The sequence below is a fragment of the Anopheles merus genome, chromosome 2R (genome assembly GCF_017562075.2).
Source record: "Anopheles merus strain MAF chromosome 2R, AmerM5.1, whole genome shotgun sequence".
NCBI classification, from domain to species: domain Eukaryota; kingdom Metazoa; phylum Arthropoda; class Insecta; order Diptera; family Culicidae; genus Anopheles; species Anopheles merus.
Genome location: NC_054082.1, coordinates 30,987,827 through 31,004,111, shown reverse-complemented (window position 1 = coordinate 31,004,111; position 16,285 = coordinate 30,987,827). Strand labels below are relative to the sequence as shown.

The 16,285-nt window shown below is 43.1% G+C and overlaps 1 protein-coding gene across 8 annotated transcripts in view; it reads left to right on the top strand.

The window, feature by feature from the left end:
• The window catches only part of LOC121588516 (adenylate cyclase type 6), a 79,474-nt gene that overhangs the window by 21,586 nt on the left and 41,603 nt on the right, over window positions 1-16,285 (top strand). The window contains exon 3 of one of the 8 annotated variants that reach the window (XM_041906553.1): window positions 14,241-14,384. The exons of 6 other annotated variants lie outside the window; for them this stretch is intronic. The gene's annotated coding sequence lies outside the window, so the exon portion shown is untranslated. Of the gene's footprint in view, window positions 1-8,977; window positions 9,088-14,240; window positions 14,385-16,285 lie in introns of all 8 variants that reach the window. One more of the 8 variants, XM_041906552.1, reaches the window with a different exon arrangement.

The window sequence follows — 16,285 nt, the reverse complement described above, 5'->3', positions numbered from 1 at the left end:
ACCAAAAAAAGGAAAAAAAGCACCGCATAAAATGGGCGCTTTATGAAGGGATGGACATCCGGGTACGCTTTCAAGGGTCGGTTGTTGAAAGTTTAAATTAGAAAATTATTCAATTTGCGAAAGATCTAACGTACCGTTAGCGTTTGGTGAATTGACAAAATAAACAGAGAAAAAAGGTAATTAAATCAGCTGCAATCTGTACCATGCAGCTGGTGGCAAATGAAGGTTGATTGTTTTGGAGATTTTGTTCACATTCAAGCAATTTGTTAGTCCAAACAAGTGGAACAAATTGAAATTATCAGAACAAAAAGGCTTTTTTTACAGTTTATGGCGCGATATGCTTTTATTTTACACCTTTACAGTACTTGCGAACCGCCAAATCTTCATTAGTTCATTCAATCCATCACTATGAACCATTCGGCCGAGATGATCCGCTCAATGAATATTGTGCAAAGCGCGGTAATTAGTGTGTTCAGTAGTGTGTTCTGCGTTCTAGCTTTCAGCTGACCAAATGATGAACATGCGCTCGTCCGCGAGTAACACGCATCCGCCATTATCGATCAGCGGACGCCGTCGCGGCACACTGAAACAGATCTAATGAAACGCACCGAACTGATTACCGATGATCCGCGCCCGACTCGGTGGGGGCACGGGGCATCATTTTATTGTTTGCACGCCGAAATACGCACACGCACACAGAACCGCCAATTTAACAGTTGAGCTTCGGCGTTGCGGGCGCTTTAAGCGTACGTTATTAATTACCGATTATGAATGCATGGGAATGTTTTTCCTTCCATCTTCCCCCCAAAGTGCAACCACGAGCGCGCTTTACAATTGCCACTGCACAGCACTACAATCGCATACTAATTAGGCGTGGAAATATGCAATCTAACGGGGCCAAAGCGCGGCGCGCGTCTTTCCTATCACACGCCACGCCAGGTCCCGCTCCGGCTTATGTCGAGCACTTCCGGCTCGCGGGGTAAAGCGAACAGTTGCCGGCAAGTTTGCAATCTTCGCCGGTGCTTTGCACATTCTGACACCCCCCGGTACTTGGCTAGAACGAGCAGTTCCAAGCGTAATGGCGGTGTGTATGTGTGTGTGTGTGAGAGAGAGAGAGAGCTCCGTTTGGGAGTGGGTAAGTGGAGTGTTCCGCATAATGGAACCCCTTCAGTTCAGCCAGATGGTGTGATGGATATCGACGATGCTCTCGGGGCAACCGGGGAGCCGAGCCGGTGTAAAACTAAAGCCCTACAAATTGAAAATATGGAAATGAGCGGGACTTCTATCGCCGATGCAAACCCGGGAGTCGGGAGAGATGTGCCGTGTTGTTACGCATTGTGGTGCGTGGCATATTATTTGCCACATTTTTCCATTCAGCTGGCGCTGGCTGCACTGTCAACGGTGTGTGCGGCTGGCATGGTGTTGGTATCACCTGTGGCAAATTCACTCTCTATGCATTCCGGTAGAAGGGAGGCGCGTGTACGATATCGTGCGGTTTTCGTGTGACACACTTCACGGAATTTTCGGCATCGTGAGATTATATTAATGAAATTGTCAAGAGGATTGAGCCATTTTTAGCAGAGCCCTGCGTACGTGGTCCGTGTGCTTCGTGTGGCTGTGTGGTCTTTGTGGTTGATGGGAAAGTTCATTTTGAGTTGAAAAAGAGATGAAAGTGGTTTTCGTTTTTCACTGCATAGAGACGGGATGGTTGTACAAAATAAGCTCCTGAACGCCGATGAGAAATAAGCCGTTAATTGATAACTCTCGGCATGGCGATGGAATATGTATAACATACCGCGGAACGATGGAAATGGGAAACATATTTTACGAAAATTTGCAGTATGACTTCAAATATTAATAAGAAAAAAAATGTCAGCTTCAAAATAGCTGAGAGTAATTCTTAAGTTATATAGATTTTAATTTTACTTATATGAACAGTGTATCAAATATTCATTTTAGTTGGATGTGTGTGTGTGTCGTATAGCTGTGAGCTTCAATTAAATTATACGAAATTTAAACATTAAAAAACTCGGTACTTCTGACAACGACATCGGGAGCGAAATCCGGAGGCGCATAGCAAGTAATATAATATTTATCATCACCGCTTTCGATCAATTTAAACTTCAAAGGCGGGTTTATTCACTGCGTTATGCTTGGTGTGAAAAATCTATTAAATAATCGTAGTTTTTAGTTAAGAGTTTATGTTTTCTGAGCGTAATTAGCTTCAAACAAAATTAGTTTCCTAAAACTACTTTCACTGCCAGATTGAGCCAATTCTCTGAAGATATGCCACCCGTACGTAATTCATCTCCCCTGGGGTGCGCGTGGTGTCGCATGCTCGGATGAGTGTGAGAACCCGCATCTCCTGGCCGCATTTTAAGCAGTTAGCAGAACAATTATTCACATTTCAGCTAGCAAACAAAACAAACATAAAACCCTTCACCTCAACCCATTGCTGTTCCCTTTGCTGGGTGTGGGTTGGGAAAATCCCGGATGGGTATCGACTTCTCGATGGTACTGGAAGCCACTTCAAAGAGCAGGTCCGGAGAATGGAACACATGGCATGAGGGCGCCAGCTACAACGGCCCAGACTCAACAAGTAAAAGTTACTCCTGCTGGAGGTCTAATTGACGAAATTTCAGTGCAACCCTCGCCCACCCAACTGCACTGCCACTGCCAGTGGTGGTAATTTTGGAGCGTGAAAGTTTTCTCATTTTGGCAGCAATGCCGTATCGGCGGGGTAAGTGCTGTCGATGCTATGAAAGACCGGCTAAAATAGTGAGCGTTGCAGTGCAATCATTTTGCAATATTCCTACGTGGGTGTGTATGATTGTTTGATTTGAGCGTTGGGTATCTGTCGATAGCAAACGGAAGAAAGGGAAGCTAGTAGTTGGATAGTTTTGTTGCAAGGTAAAACAAATGTAATATAAAAACGAACTGTTCAAAAATAAATCATGTCATAGTTTCCGGCAGGTGAAATGAGGTACAAGATGAACATTCAGTAGTCAAGAGTAACGATGAACTTACTGGAAGCAGAGCAAGAATGTTTCATTCGGCACAATCTTTGAGGCCAAACTTTATTACGTGAAGTGGCGGGAAGGAATAGTTTGCAAGGAAAGATAAAACAAACAGAACTCCATTCTTGTCAGTTGTATTAAGATTGTAATCACTAACTGAAACGCTGATTCCAAATCTAAAACATATATAATTACTCAAACGTATTAACTTGTTCTGGAAATTTTGTAACGATAGTTGGTTTTTGTGCTTGAAAATAGATGGGATTAAAGGAATATTTCAGTATTGATGTTGAACAAGCGTTATAGGTAATTGTAAGTAATGTAATTATTTCTTCAAAAGTCTTTCAAAGGTTCTGCTGGTCTTCATAAATTACGAGTAATAACGATTGATATTTTCTTATATTTTAACGATATTTGGGACGTCGTGTGCTATTTGAAATCTAGAGGGTCGATTCAAAATATCAGATCGCTACACTTGCTCCATCTCTTAGAAAGACTCAACACTTCAAAGGATTTACTCTAATGTTCATAGTATTGTTAAACTAGTGCAATATGATGACACGCCGTTGTTATAAATTGCAAAGAAGGAAGCACGTAATTGGTTTTGCAAGTGGATCAATTGAACTTTATCAGCTTAGAATGAATAAAAAACAGGTTGGGTTAATTTATGCTATCTGATTTGATGGAAATTAATGTAGAACACAACCCAAAACAAGGGAAATCACTACCAGCTTGTGTTCCTGTGTGAATATTTCTAACTTAAAAGTGGCACATCAGTAACAGAGCAGAGCAGAGAATTTCAATCAGAAACTAATTATATTGTAATAAACTTTTTATACAAGCTCCCTTTTCATTGGCCATGCTCTTATCGCTCTTCACGGTATAAAAAAAAACAAACACAGCATTTAACATTTCACCAACCGGTACGGAAGACAAAGTGAGCAACTGTTGTGGGAGTTTACCGCATTTGGCCCGCAACAAGTAAAACCCATCCACATGCCTTAGTGTGCCGATTTATTCACAGCACGGTACAGTTTTTAAAACATTATGGGACTGGTTTACTTACGAAATTCATGCACAATACATTTTTCTCGCCCACATTGGTTTCGCTTTGTCTTTGCGGGGAAGCAAACCGTGCCCACAGGGGAGCCGCATGTGTTTATTTGGCAGGAACGCTTGAGATATGCGTGCGAGAAGGGAGGGGAAAGAAAACACACTCCCAAATCCTCACCAGCTACAAGTATGTGCAAAAACATATGATTACTTTTTTCATAACTTCCCTGAGGGAACGGTGCCACCACCAGCCAACCAGCAACCATGCCGGGTTTGTGCGTGCGTGCGGATGCAAAAAGTGATCGAAAAAGTTTGATTACGTGTAGCAACCATTTCGCTCAAGCTCCCAAAAAAAAAAAGAAAACATGAAAAAGAGGTGGCTCACTCACGGGTGCAAACGGTTTGCTCTGCGCGAACGAAGGTAGCGGCACAAACATCTTTAATCACAGCGCGGCAGCCAGCAGTTCTTATGCGGAGCAAGATGACGATGAAAAATACGGTGAGCTTACAAACAAAGTAACACGAGGCAAAGGCACTCCCCTGCGTGCCATCGTGTTTGCCGAGACAGAGAAGTTCTAGTGCATTCTAGGAACGTGGTTAATAATTCAGACACTTTACGTACATTCAAGCTTCGTACGGGTAGTGCAGCGTTACGGTGCTGTTGTGTGCTTTTGCTTTTTACCGCTAGCCAGCTCCTAGCCGCTCGGTAAAGGCTTCCACTCCTACCCGGCTCGGTGAATGGTAACTGATTTTAAAATTGTTTTATTTTTTCAGAGTGAATGTAAATAAAAAAACGGTTGCGTCGTAGAACCGGGGAGATCAGACCGATACCAACATACCGTTGTCATTAATCTTCGTGATTTTGACTTATTTATCGTCTTTAGAAGGAATTTTAACACGTCACCAGGCTGCTCCATTTTGGAGATTTTGGATTTTAGGACAAGGCAACAGTTTTTGATGCAGGCACAACCCAAAGTGTTGGATGGGACGTTGAACAGCCAGGCCAAGATTAAACGAGCGATGGTTGGATGATTAAGAAATAGCTGCACGGAAGGGTATTTTCTTATGGAGAAGCTACAGCACACAAATACCATTGATTATGAAAGATGAGTTCTATTTGATCATGGTGTTCTCGGAATGCTTAGATACAATTTTATCATTTCAATTTACATTTCAGTTGCATGAGGCAGGGATTAGTATGAAAGCTATAATCATACACCATCGGGGTTTTTTTTAACAAGATACTTTTTAACTTGCCCTTGCTCCCCTAACTTGAATTTAACTTGCCCTGTTTCAATGTAGGGAAATTAAAAAAAAATAAAACTGTTTCTGGGTTAAACACGCACCCATCCCCTCTCGCCTTAAACGCACATTTTCAGTGCGTAAGCAATGAGCACGAATTAAACGTATTAACGAGAAACTGTCAATCAACCTTTCCGCTCGATTGATCCACGTGGCCCAAATCATATTCTGACATGAAAGGTTTGACGTTGCGTGTGCGGAAAACATACGCATATTCGTTCGGACACCCAGATATACGTCAGCATCATCCGTACCTGCGGTTACCAGTGTTTGCCGATCAACAATCAAACGAATAAATAATACGTACGATAAGCTGTGGAAAGGTACAGCGATCCTTCGAGAGAATGGTGTGCAGCACTGCTGCGGAGAATATTATCATGCACGATTGCCCACATTAATGATTCATTTCAGTATTATCAGCTTGGACAGCTTCTTGCTAAGGCTTCGGCAAAACAATTCCTCTGGCATGGTCTTTGGCAAGCGGCGTAAGCAAGCGGGTAGCTGGACCTTACTGTATGTGTCTTGGGTTGTGCTCGGAGCTGTCGGAATGTAGGAAAACCGTGAGAAACAAACCAGTCGGCTCTGTAGCACGAGGGCAAACGGAATGGGTAGAGTGGCTGGGTTGATCTGTCGTGTCGTTTTTGCCAAGGTTTGGTTGCTATTTGCGTTCGGTTCTGGTGTAGAGTGGCCTCAGCTTGGGCACTGGTCAGCTATTACAGGTTCATTTTTTCATCTACAAAGTAGCAGTGCTCCTAGGAACGTAATTTGGTTGAGCTTGAAACAGTATGAGAATACGATAATTGTGCAGAATAGCATGAAAGCGGCTTAAAACTGCACACATGTTGAGTGAAAATTGAAGGTACAGTTCTTCGAAAATGTGTAACCTTTTTCCAGAACAGCTGTATCGCTGTATTGGAATGATAGAAAGACCAGGCCATTTTTATCATGATACTACAATCATTGATATTACTCAACATCATGAAGGGTAAGAACAGTTTGGTAATACTTATATTGGTTCTTACACATAATTCGCCTGTGTTAAACCATCGAAAAGCATCATTTAGCAACACTGTACTGTGGCTTGGTTGAATGGTTTCATTTTCATTCATGTTTTGGTTGAAACTGTTGCAATTTAACAGTGTATGCTTTTACTACGCAAGTTCACTCCACTCGCAGCTGTACCATTCGTTGCTCCCTCTAACCACACCACTCCAATTTCGAAACAATACCTCGTTAATGACGCACGACGTAGTTGCCAAAAATGAATGCTCAAAAGCCCAAAAACCCGCTTCTTTATCAACGCATTGGGTCGCTTTTATCGTAACCAGAAACCTCCAACTCCGGTGAGCGTCATTTTTTCCCCGTTGGCTAACCAATATTCCCCACTCACACACCACATTTGCTCCGCTGTCTGCAGTTCCCGCGTTGCTGGCTGATTGAACGGTTGGCTGCATTGTAGTCACCGTTTCGACTTAATTTACAGCGTGTCATGAATCAAAACGGCCCCATTTTTTTTGGGCTGTGCAGGACAGTATGTTGTGTGCTCGCATTTCCCAACGGTGACCACTCGGCGTGGTTTCGCTGCAGTGACAATCGGTACCCGCATGTCCCGAAGGTTTCGTGTAGCGGATGATCGACGACGGATCGAATCTCGGGACCGTTGAAGAAGTCTCGAATGCATATTTGATCAATGTCAAAATTTTATCACACTCTCTCTCTCTCTCTCTCTCAATGTCTGTCTCTCTCAGTGATGGTCTGCTTTTCCCATGCGTTCCATCTGGGGAACGGGAAAAGGGACGCTGAGGTATTGCGGTTGTCCACACGATGACAACATCAACGGCAGTCGGGTTTCGGTTGCAAGCGCCGTCCCTGGAATGCCGATGAAAACTCTTCAACCCTGTGATACATGGACGGGACTTAAGCTTATCCCACCGAAACCGTACATTGGGACGCATACCCGCCACCAGATGGCGCACTGGATCTAGTTCCTCGCGTAACACGTACAAGGATAAGCGCTGAATCGGTTTCCGTATGTTGGGGGGGGGGGCGAATGGGGACGGAAACGTGCCAAGTTGATTACCCCATATACTACCGCTCGAAACAATGGACCGAAAAGCCACGGAATGCAACACTAGACCCCGCACCGCTCGAGGCCAGCCCGGCCAGCCGTGTCGACTCAACATCAAGCTCGGTTGCACTCGGTGCATTGCTGGCAATAACGGAAATGTCAATCAAAATCGGCTCGCAAAGCCCACATACCGTATCGAACGTGCCCACCAGGCATGGTCTGATGCAATGGTTAGCTGTTACACTCGTTCTTCTCCATCCTCCTCCTGTTCCTTACACCGTTGTCAAAACCTCAGCAAATGGAGCCTCGGCCTGAGCAGCACTTCGTTGTATCTCTTGCCGCACGGCCCGGAGTAGTGCCCGGGGAGTAGTGACGGGGAACGTTCGGAAGGACGAGCAGCATGATGTTGTCGGGTACAGTTTGCCAAATGCATGCTAATGTTGTCGGTCGGAAAGCGTCGAACGTTGGTTTGTGCACGTTACAGAAGATAAACTCACGAAGATGTATTTTCCGGATCAACAGTGCACTCGCACTGAGCTGCATTGAAGGGGGAAACCTTACGGAGTTGTTAACAAGCCAATATGAGAAAATATTTTACGGCTCCTCTTGGCTTGTTGTTTTGTGCTCGACCGGCAGTGCTATGGGTGCACTGCAGATATAAAGATTTAATTACTCTTTCGTCTGGAGCGGCTACACACCGGCTCCCATGATGAATCACGTACAGGAAGCTTATTGCGTATTCTGTGCCAATCGGATGATCGGTTTTGGGGGGATGTATTGATTCGGATTCCCATGCATATCAATCGGATGTACAGTGAGCTTCATTTCCGCTCCTGTGGTTTATGACATCTTATTCTGCATTATGGTTTGCTGCTGTAGGATGATAATAAATAGTTTCGGGATTTGCGGCTGACGAACATGTGGTTGACTTGGTTCAAATTATACTGACGACAGGTATCGTGTGCAAACGAACATTTGGTTCAATGTATAGCTTCCGAGAATGTAAAATAATCCTCACTGTGTTCATGTAAACATAATGTTACCTACACGCAGTCACGCAGAGCATTATCACACCAAATTAATCACTGTATAACCAGTAAGAAGAGGTTACCTAATCGGATTTGCCGTTGGATGTAGTTAGTAACATGTTCCGCGTGATCAAAATTAATTAGATTGTAGAGCGCATGCGATGATACTTCCAGTAAAAGGTTTAATGTTAAAACTAGGCATTGTATGTAACAATTCATTACGGTACTTTCAAAACATTTAAATAGCCAGCTATTTATACATGAGGAACGATTACCTTGATGTGTAACTTTGACTGACATTTGATAAAAAGTGCAACAAATTAAGATCCGATCAGTCACATTCTAAATTTGAAGTGAAAGATTCATGAAATAAAGTCAATTCCCTCCCTCTTTCAATTCACTACTATTTCGCAGTAAATTCTCGTTTTTAAATTTTGAAACTAGCATTTCCCTTGATACCTTACTCAGAAATTGAAACATATATTTTATCTTGTTATTACTCCCTGTAGGAAATGAAGTGTTGGCGTGATTTCTGGCAAGAAGCACTTCAAATTGAAGCGTTAGAGGTGTTTTAAGGACAATTGAAATAGAAACGTTTGATCGTGTTCTCACGTAAGAGGTAAGAGCAGTTACGCGCTATATTGATTACAGTTTGCTCGATAGCTAGAAGTTAACGTTTAAACAGGCGGAGAAAAACGCTGTTGACACATATTTTTAGTGCATCGAAGTAGCAGGTGAGCTGATACCGTATCAAATAACGGAAAGGAAATCTATTCAGATTCAGTGTTTTATTGCCAAAGACACCGTCAGTACCCGGTTTCTCATAAGTTGCAGCATGCAGGGATGAAGATTGATTTGATACAGCCGGAAGCTGGCATGCAATATCGTATGTTTAGGATGGATTTCCTATGCTTCGATTTCTCCTCGAGCGTCAGCCATGAGGCAAACCACAACACGGAACCGCAAAAGGTTCCGGGTGAGTTATGGTTTCCGCTATCTCATCAGCACCGACCCCCAAACCCCATTAATGTATCTTTTATGAATGCCCTTTTACATGTGGTGTAAAAACATGATAAGCTCGGATTGAGATTTCCGATCGAGTGCCGGAGCTTATGAGCATCGGAAGCGCTCGGTTATGAATGCACTTTCAACGATGAAATATTACCCTCACAGTACTGTTCTTGTCAGAAGACTTGGCGTGGCTGGCGTAAAGTACCGTGTACCAATAGGAAAGGGTTGAACGAGCTTTTTTGCCGATTTTTTTATTACCATTTGGTGATGTAGACTGTACCGATAGTGGTGTCAATATTTTATGATTTCTTATTGGAATTGCTTTCCGCTCCGAAGCATTTGTGAATGAGTTTCAACGATGTTAGTAAAAAAAGAAAACGTATAGAAAACAGTCCTTCCTAACGAGAATCAAAGAAACTTCCATCTGTACAATCCGGGATGATAAAAATCTGTAAATCTGGTGCAAAAACATAGCGAATCGTTTCACGTACGGTAGTAAAATTCGAAAAATGTTCATTTCCTTTCTTCACCCATACTCGCCCGTACCTTCCCGGACGGAAGGAAATATGAATCGAAGCATGTTTTGTGGTTGTGCGGGAAGAGCGTTAAATCGATACCCTTCATCATCTAAACCATCAGTGCCAAAGTACGGCATCGATTGGACTGCTGCTTGGGACGCATGTGGAGCAACTTTCATTCGCTGTGGCGTTGTTCATCATGCATCGATTTTTGTGCTTCCATTTCTAAAGTTTTACGCCAAGAACGTGTCACGGAGAAGAAAAAGGGTGGCTCAAAAACTTCTGCCATAACGTTTTCGTTTTCCGTAGCGTTGCGGCAACTGAAGCACGCGAAAACCCTTTCCCCTTGTGTGGATGAAGAATGGCCTGCCTCTGCTGCTCCCGTCTCGTCCAAACGAATGGTTCGATTTCGAGCAGGTGAAAATGATGTGGAGAGCCCACAGCCTGCGCCTGGAAAAGCTTAACGAGCGGGGTGCAAACTGATTGACGGCCACTTGGCACATGCCAGAATGGAGTTGGAGTAGGGAATCATCTGCAGCTAATTTGTTGCCGATAGTTGCCAAAGTAGGTCGAGGTTTTTCCGCAAATCGGTACCGGGAGATCGGTTCTTGCGTGGGGAAAGTTTTGCAAACGATTTGTTATCAATATGTCCTGGAGGGACATATTACGGCGCTGTTGTAGAGCGTTTAGTATTCGGACCATCAAATTGGATTGTAAACTATGAACTGCGGCAGATTTTTGTTTAATTTTTACTAAGAACGACCTAGCTGGCCGTATCACTTTAAACACATGCAATTTTATTCAATAATTCAAGGAAATACAAGTTTTTTTTTGAGTGATTCGTTAACTGATTTCCTGTTCCGCTACTGTTCCAATGAAATTTAAAACAACTTTAACAATAAGAAGTTGTCTTTTGTTGTTGACTTTATGATGATTTTCGGTTGTCTAAATACTTTCTACAAACATTCATTTTATTGATGTTTTCGTAAGAAAAGAATGGAAAACTATACACAGATTCGCAAATTCTTGGCCCTAAGCTTGAGCGGTATTTTATTCTTCATCCCCAGAGAAGGAAAAATCTGTTTTCCATCCTTTTTGAGAAATTTTTCAAAATTGTTTTCCCTGAGTGTAGTAGCACCGTGTGGGTTTGAAGGTTTTATTCTTTGTGAACAAACATTCCGCAACGGTCCAGATGAAAGGGTTCTATTTTTCTTCCATGAAAAGGCAAACCCCATGCTTTTGTTGGACAATCACTCACACACCCATCAATCTTTTCGTATAACGGAAAGCGGAAAAAAAATCCCAGGGAGCATAAGAGTTTGAGGGGTTCAAACGTCGTGTGCTGTGATGTATTATGTATTATGTAAGATTAGATAAAATTTATTTTACCTGCATACACGATTGACAAATTCCATCACCAATCAGAGAACATTTCGACACATCTTTTTGATCGTGTGCAATTTGTGTGTGACTAGGTGTATTCTGACTTTGCCTCCCAGACTACTTTTCGGGATGGTGTGTTTTAATCTCGCTTATCCTGCCTTTCATACGGTTTCCATTGCCGACGGAGTTACAGCGGCACTTTTTCCCATACATGACGCTGTCGGCCCGATGTGACAGTGCACCCTCCCGCTCTCTGCAAACGGCAGCACGACACACACGGAAACATGAAAGGTTAAGAGCAGCAAACGCCCGACGGCACTGGAACCGTCCGAACCGTACCGACAACACCTTCCCTGCGGGTCAGTGCAAGAGCGAACAGCGGAAATGAAACGAAAAAGTGCACACGAGACCGATGTACGCCACTACAGGGTCCAGGGTTTTATGTATAGTTATCTTTTTCCGCTTTAGTTTTTTTTTGTATGGTACCATCACTACACATGTTTTATTCATGCAGCTCGCATGGTGAGTCTTTTGTTATTTGCATTGTTCCTGGGGGGCTGGAGCGAGCAAATGAAGCCGGATTGTCCGTTTTGCTGCTGCCAACCACATTTCAGCAGCTCTCAACTGATCAGATCGGTTGGGGAACGGAGATAAAAGGACGAGGGGCGTTTGGCGATGTGGGTAAGGATTGGCGAAGAGTGGGCTAAAGTCAGCTACCCAGGTACCCCGGATAGGCTACGGTCATGGGAACGCGGCGTACCGTTCAGCAGCTGTTTGCGCTTCCCTTGCGTTTCATCTTCCAGCAATGATTTAATCTGAGAAGAGATAATAAATTGGCTTTAGCCGGTGAACCGCAGCTGCCCGTTGGCTGTACCACAGCAAGGAAGGAACCGGGAAGGCGACAGTGAAGGAAACAAAAGGGCAAGATCAAGGGCGAGCGCGTTGAAAATTGACTGAAAATGAACCACATTCTGATGTCAGCCTGCGCGGGGGCAACAGGAATGCACGCGGGCTCGATGGTGGAAGGCATTGCCTCGGAATATGTTTGCGGAAAAATGCCGATGGCATTCGTGGAACGTAGACGTCGATGTAGAGAATTTAAAACACGGGAGGAGCGCGATGATATCGCAATCATGTCGGTGGGTTGAGGATACGTTCAACATTCACTTAAGTTTTGATTGTATGGCAGGAAATTCACTCAAGCGCGTTTTAAATGTATTAATGAAGTTAGGCTAACAATCTAGTACGTTCAACCGTTATAGTTGAACAATGATCATGGCTCTTTTATTGGAGGATGAATGAGGAAAAAAGAAGAGTTGGAAAATTCACATAGAATTTTTCTAATAAGTTTAAAAACAGCTTATGAAAGTAAATTCCTTTGTGAACATAATGTGAAATATATCTATGTAACATCATTCAGCCCTTCGTTACATAAAATGGCACAGTGTGATAGATAACCTTAATTGAATGAAAACTTTTGGCAGTTGAAATAACACGATTAACAACCCTCCCGTGTCATGTGACGGCCGATAATATTATGCCGAATCTACCGCCGACGGAGAGTACAATTTATTAATGAGCTTGCTAAAGTTACGCGCGCGCATATATGTGTGTGTGTGTGTGTTCTCATTAATCATGTGAAGACAAATTGAAGCTTTCGGTTATCAATCCTCCAAGGCCGCTGCTGAGCCCAGCCGCCAGCATACGTGAATCGCACCAGACACAGTTTACGCTTCGGTTCATTTCAATCCTATCACAAGATTGATGCGCTATACAAGAATCCTCCCCGGAAGAGGTGCTGGGTGCGTCGGTTCCTGTATGCCCTGTGCCGATAAGACAGCATCTGTCAGGTAAGCTCAGGTACCTGAAACTATCTTCAGCCCCGGGCTACGTTTTGTTAATTGTTCCTGGTTTCCTACCGAACCTTGGTTGTATAACAACTGTACCACCTGGTCGGCAATAATAATGATCGATTGGAAAATTAACGCACCACGCATCATGGCAGCAGCGGACGGTTCGCCGAAATGTGTTATTTCCATTCGATTGATTTCGACACCGGCGAAATCGACCGATTCATGATGGCAGCGTATGCTGCCCGTGTACATGCTTCAGTTTTCGACTAATTTCATTTCGGCCGATGCCCGTTGACACAGCAAGTCTACTTGGCGATTGGCGGGGCGGCGGAAAATGCGCCACCAACGGAAATCAAATTATTTTCCATCGATGACCGTTTCCGGGAAAGCACCCTTCTATCCAAACTCGAGATTTTTGTAAAAAAAAACACACACAATCCTCAGGTTATATTTATGATAAAAGGCCAAAAACAAACCTAAATGACGGCAGGCGAAACAGGTGGAACAACCCGAACAGCAATCATCAATCAATACATATTTTGCAATCGGTTGAGCTTGTTTATTTTATTTTATAGTACCGTTTTAATTTTTACCCATTACGCTTGGCACCGTCCGGATGGTTTCGATATTCGACGAAGCGAACGGATCGACCCTTCCCCGTAGGTACGGTGAAAAATCTGGATTGATTTTTCAACTGTCCAGTTTCGGTGCGTTACGCTTTCTGGCGAATTTTTAAATAATATCTCAAAAGGTTGGTTGGTAGAAGTTCGAATGTCGTTTTTCGTTGTATTGCCCGACTTTGCTTCATTAGTTCGATGTACACAATTTGTTCTACGATTTCACAAAAACAAACCAACGTTTTAATGTCCATTTGTTCGTTGAGTATCTGCAAAAAAAGAGAACCTTCTTTTCAAACGTCCCACCCCGATTGAAGGTTTCTTTTCCGTGCTGAGTCTTTCAATCAATCCCGCTCTAATGACCACCGTATGTTGTTTGTTTTTAATTAGAGACTTCAAGGCGTCTGAAGAGACCATCTTTCTACGATTGTTTACCTAAAAAGGGTCTTGTCGGCTGGTGACTATTTTGCTGCCTTTCACCTACGGTACGAGTTGAGACAAAGTTTCTAGCACGGAATAAAAATATCTCTCAAGGTTAGTGAAGCAAATGGCAAAGCATACATCTTACTTTTGACGGATGGGTTTGGCGCAAGTGTTCGACCGCGATTTAAAGAGCTTTCGTTTACGCATCAATCACCTTAAAGCACCTTCTGCCAACGCAGTGATGTGCGATGTGTGTTCGGCTGTCAGATTAAACTGCTCACAGCAGCGGAAGCAGCGTGGCGGACGAGCCTATGGGACGATACTGCTCGGTGGAATCTTCCGGTTCGATTTGATGGCTTTTCAAAAGAGAATGGAAAGCATGGCACAAACCGCCGGAAAAAGCTTGCCGGCTCGAGCAAAAACGTTGTTGAACGCGCTTCACAAGGAGTGAAGTTTTCTTGTGAAGTGTGATAAAGAAAACACTCCTTTTTGCGTTCTTTAGCGCTTTCCCGTCCAACTCTCCTCCCCCACCGTCAAAGGATAATCGAAAATCCCATCCACGAGCAGACGATTGGTTTACAAGATTTTCGCCGTATCTTCCGACGTATCATTTGAGGTCTGTGTAGCTGTGAAGCAGCAGGGAAACGCAATGAAGCGAATGGCGATGGAAGATGATCAATCGGGCGGGGGAGTTTCCCCCGTGTGCACTGTCGATGAAGGGTGGAAAACTCATCAGACACAGTTTATTGCTGATTGACTGTCAATGTCAAAGTGTGTGCCTAGCGTGTGTAGTTTTTTTTGCGTTCCTTTATTTACAGATCAACACAATCGAACGTATTTTATGTACAAATCAGATGGAAATGGAGCCAAAAGCCAACCTGCGCCCGCATACTCACACGCTGCATACATTTTCTCCATCCATCAGTGAACCATTTTATTCAACCAACTGTAAGAAAGCCATCGAGAAGCTATCTAACTGCGCGACTCTTTTCATATTTTCCCATCAATTCGCTTGCTCTATTCTGCTTTATTATCTATTTGTGGGTTAGTTTCGTATTGATAAAAGCTTCGCATGTAGGGTGCAGAAACGAAGCCAAAAGTTCGCCGCAAATGGCTTCATCGTTTCGATCTCTAGCTAATATTTACGCGACCACAAAATGGCCACCAACCAGCGGTTTGCTAAAGCCGTGCTCGTAGTCGACCAAAAGTGAAAGTCCAATAAAAGCACCCAGAGCTGGCAAACAAATTCCACCGGACTCGGTTGTACCAGCGTCGTCCTGCGAACACAACAGTTGCACCACTAGCAATGGCTAAAACCGTCGGCCGTGCAGTGAGTTTTTAAAACAAAGCCACCTCACCATGGATAGAGCATTAAATTCCATAGCATGAAAACCGCAAACATAGTCGTATGATTGTTTTGTTTTCTTTCATTTAATATATGCAATTTATTTAATGGGCAATGTTTCGATAGAATTGGTTGTATTTTGTTTGGGCTCGATATTATAAATGAACAAAAATTACGTTAAACATTCATCAAGTTTGTGGGGGTAAATGAATCATATTTTAGGCTTCACAAGAGTTGGTTAATTAGCCGTTTCTTTTGAAATAAGCAGTTAATATTTTTGGTAACCTCATTACCACCAATCTTGAAGAATGTGGAAAATTTATTTTGAATGTTTTATATGCCTTAATCAAGTTATAATATTGGCATCTAATATTATTAACTTCTAATTATTATCAAAATGTTGTGTTTTTTTTTTCGCTTGATTGAGTCTCAGTTCATGTTTATGTTTATGTTTATTTGTCTATCGATGAAAAGTAATGCCCTCTCGAACAATTTTTGCAATGTTTTACAATGGATGGAATGGAACGTAGAAAGTTCTGACACAGTCAAATGTTTTACGAGAATATCGGGTAATTATTTTTAATCGCAAAATGCCATGCCAAGAATAAACTCCGTACCTCTGGGGAACTTCTGTGAAAAAATAATTAAACCAGCGAAAGAACTAAGA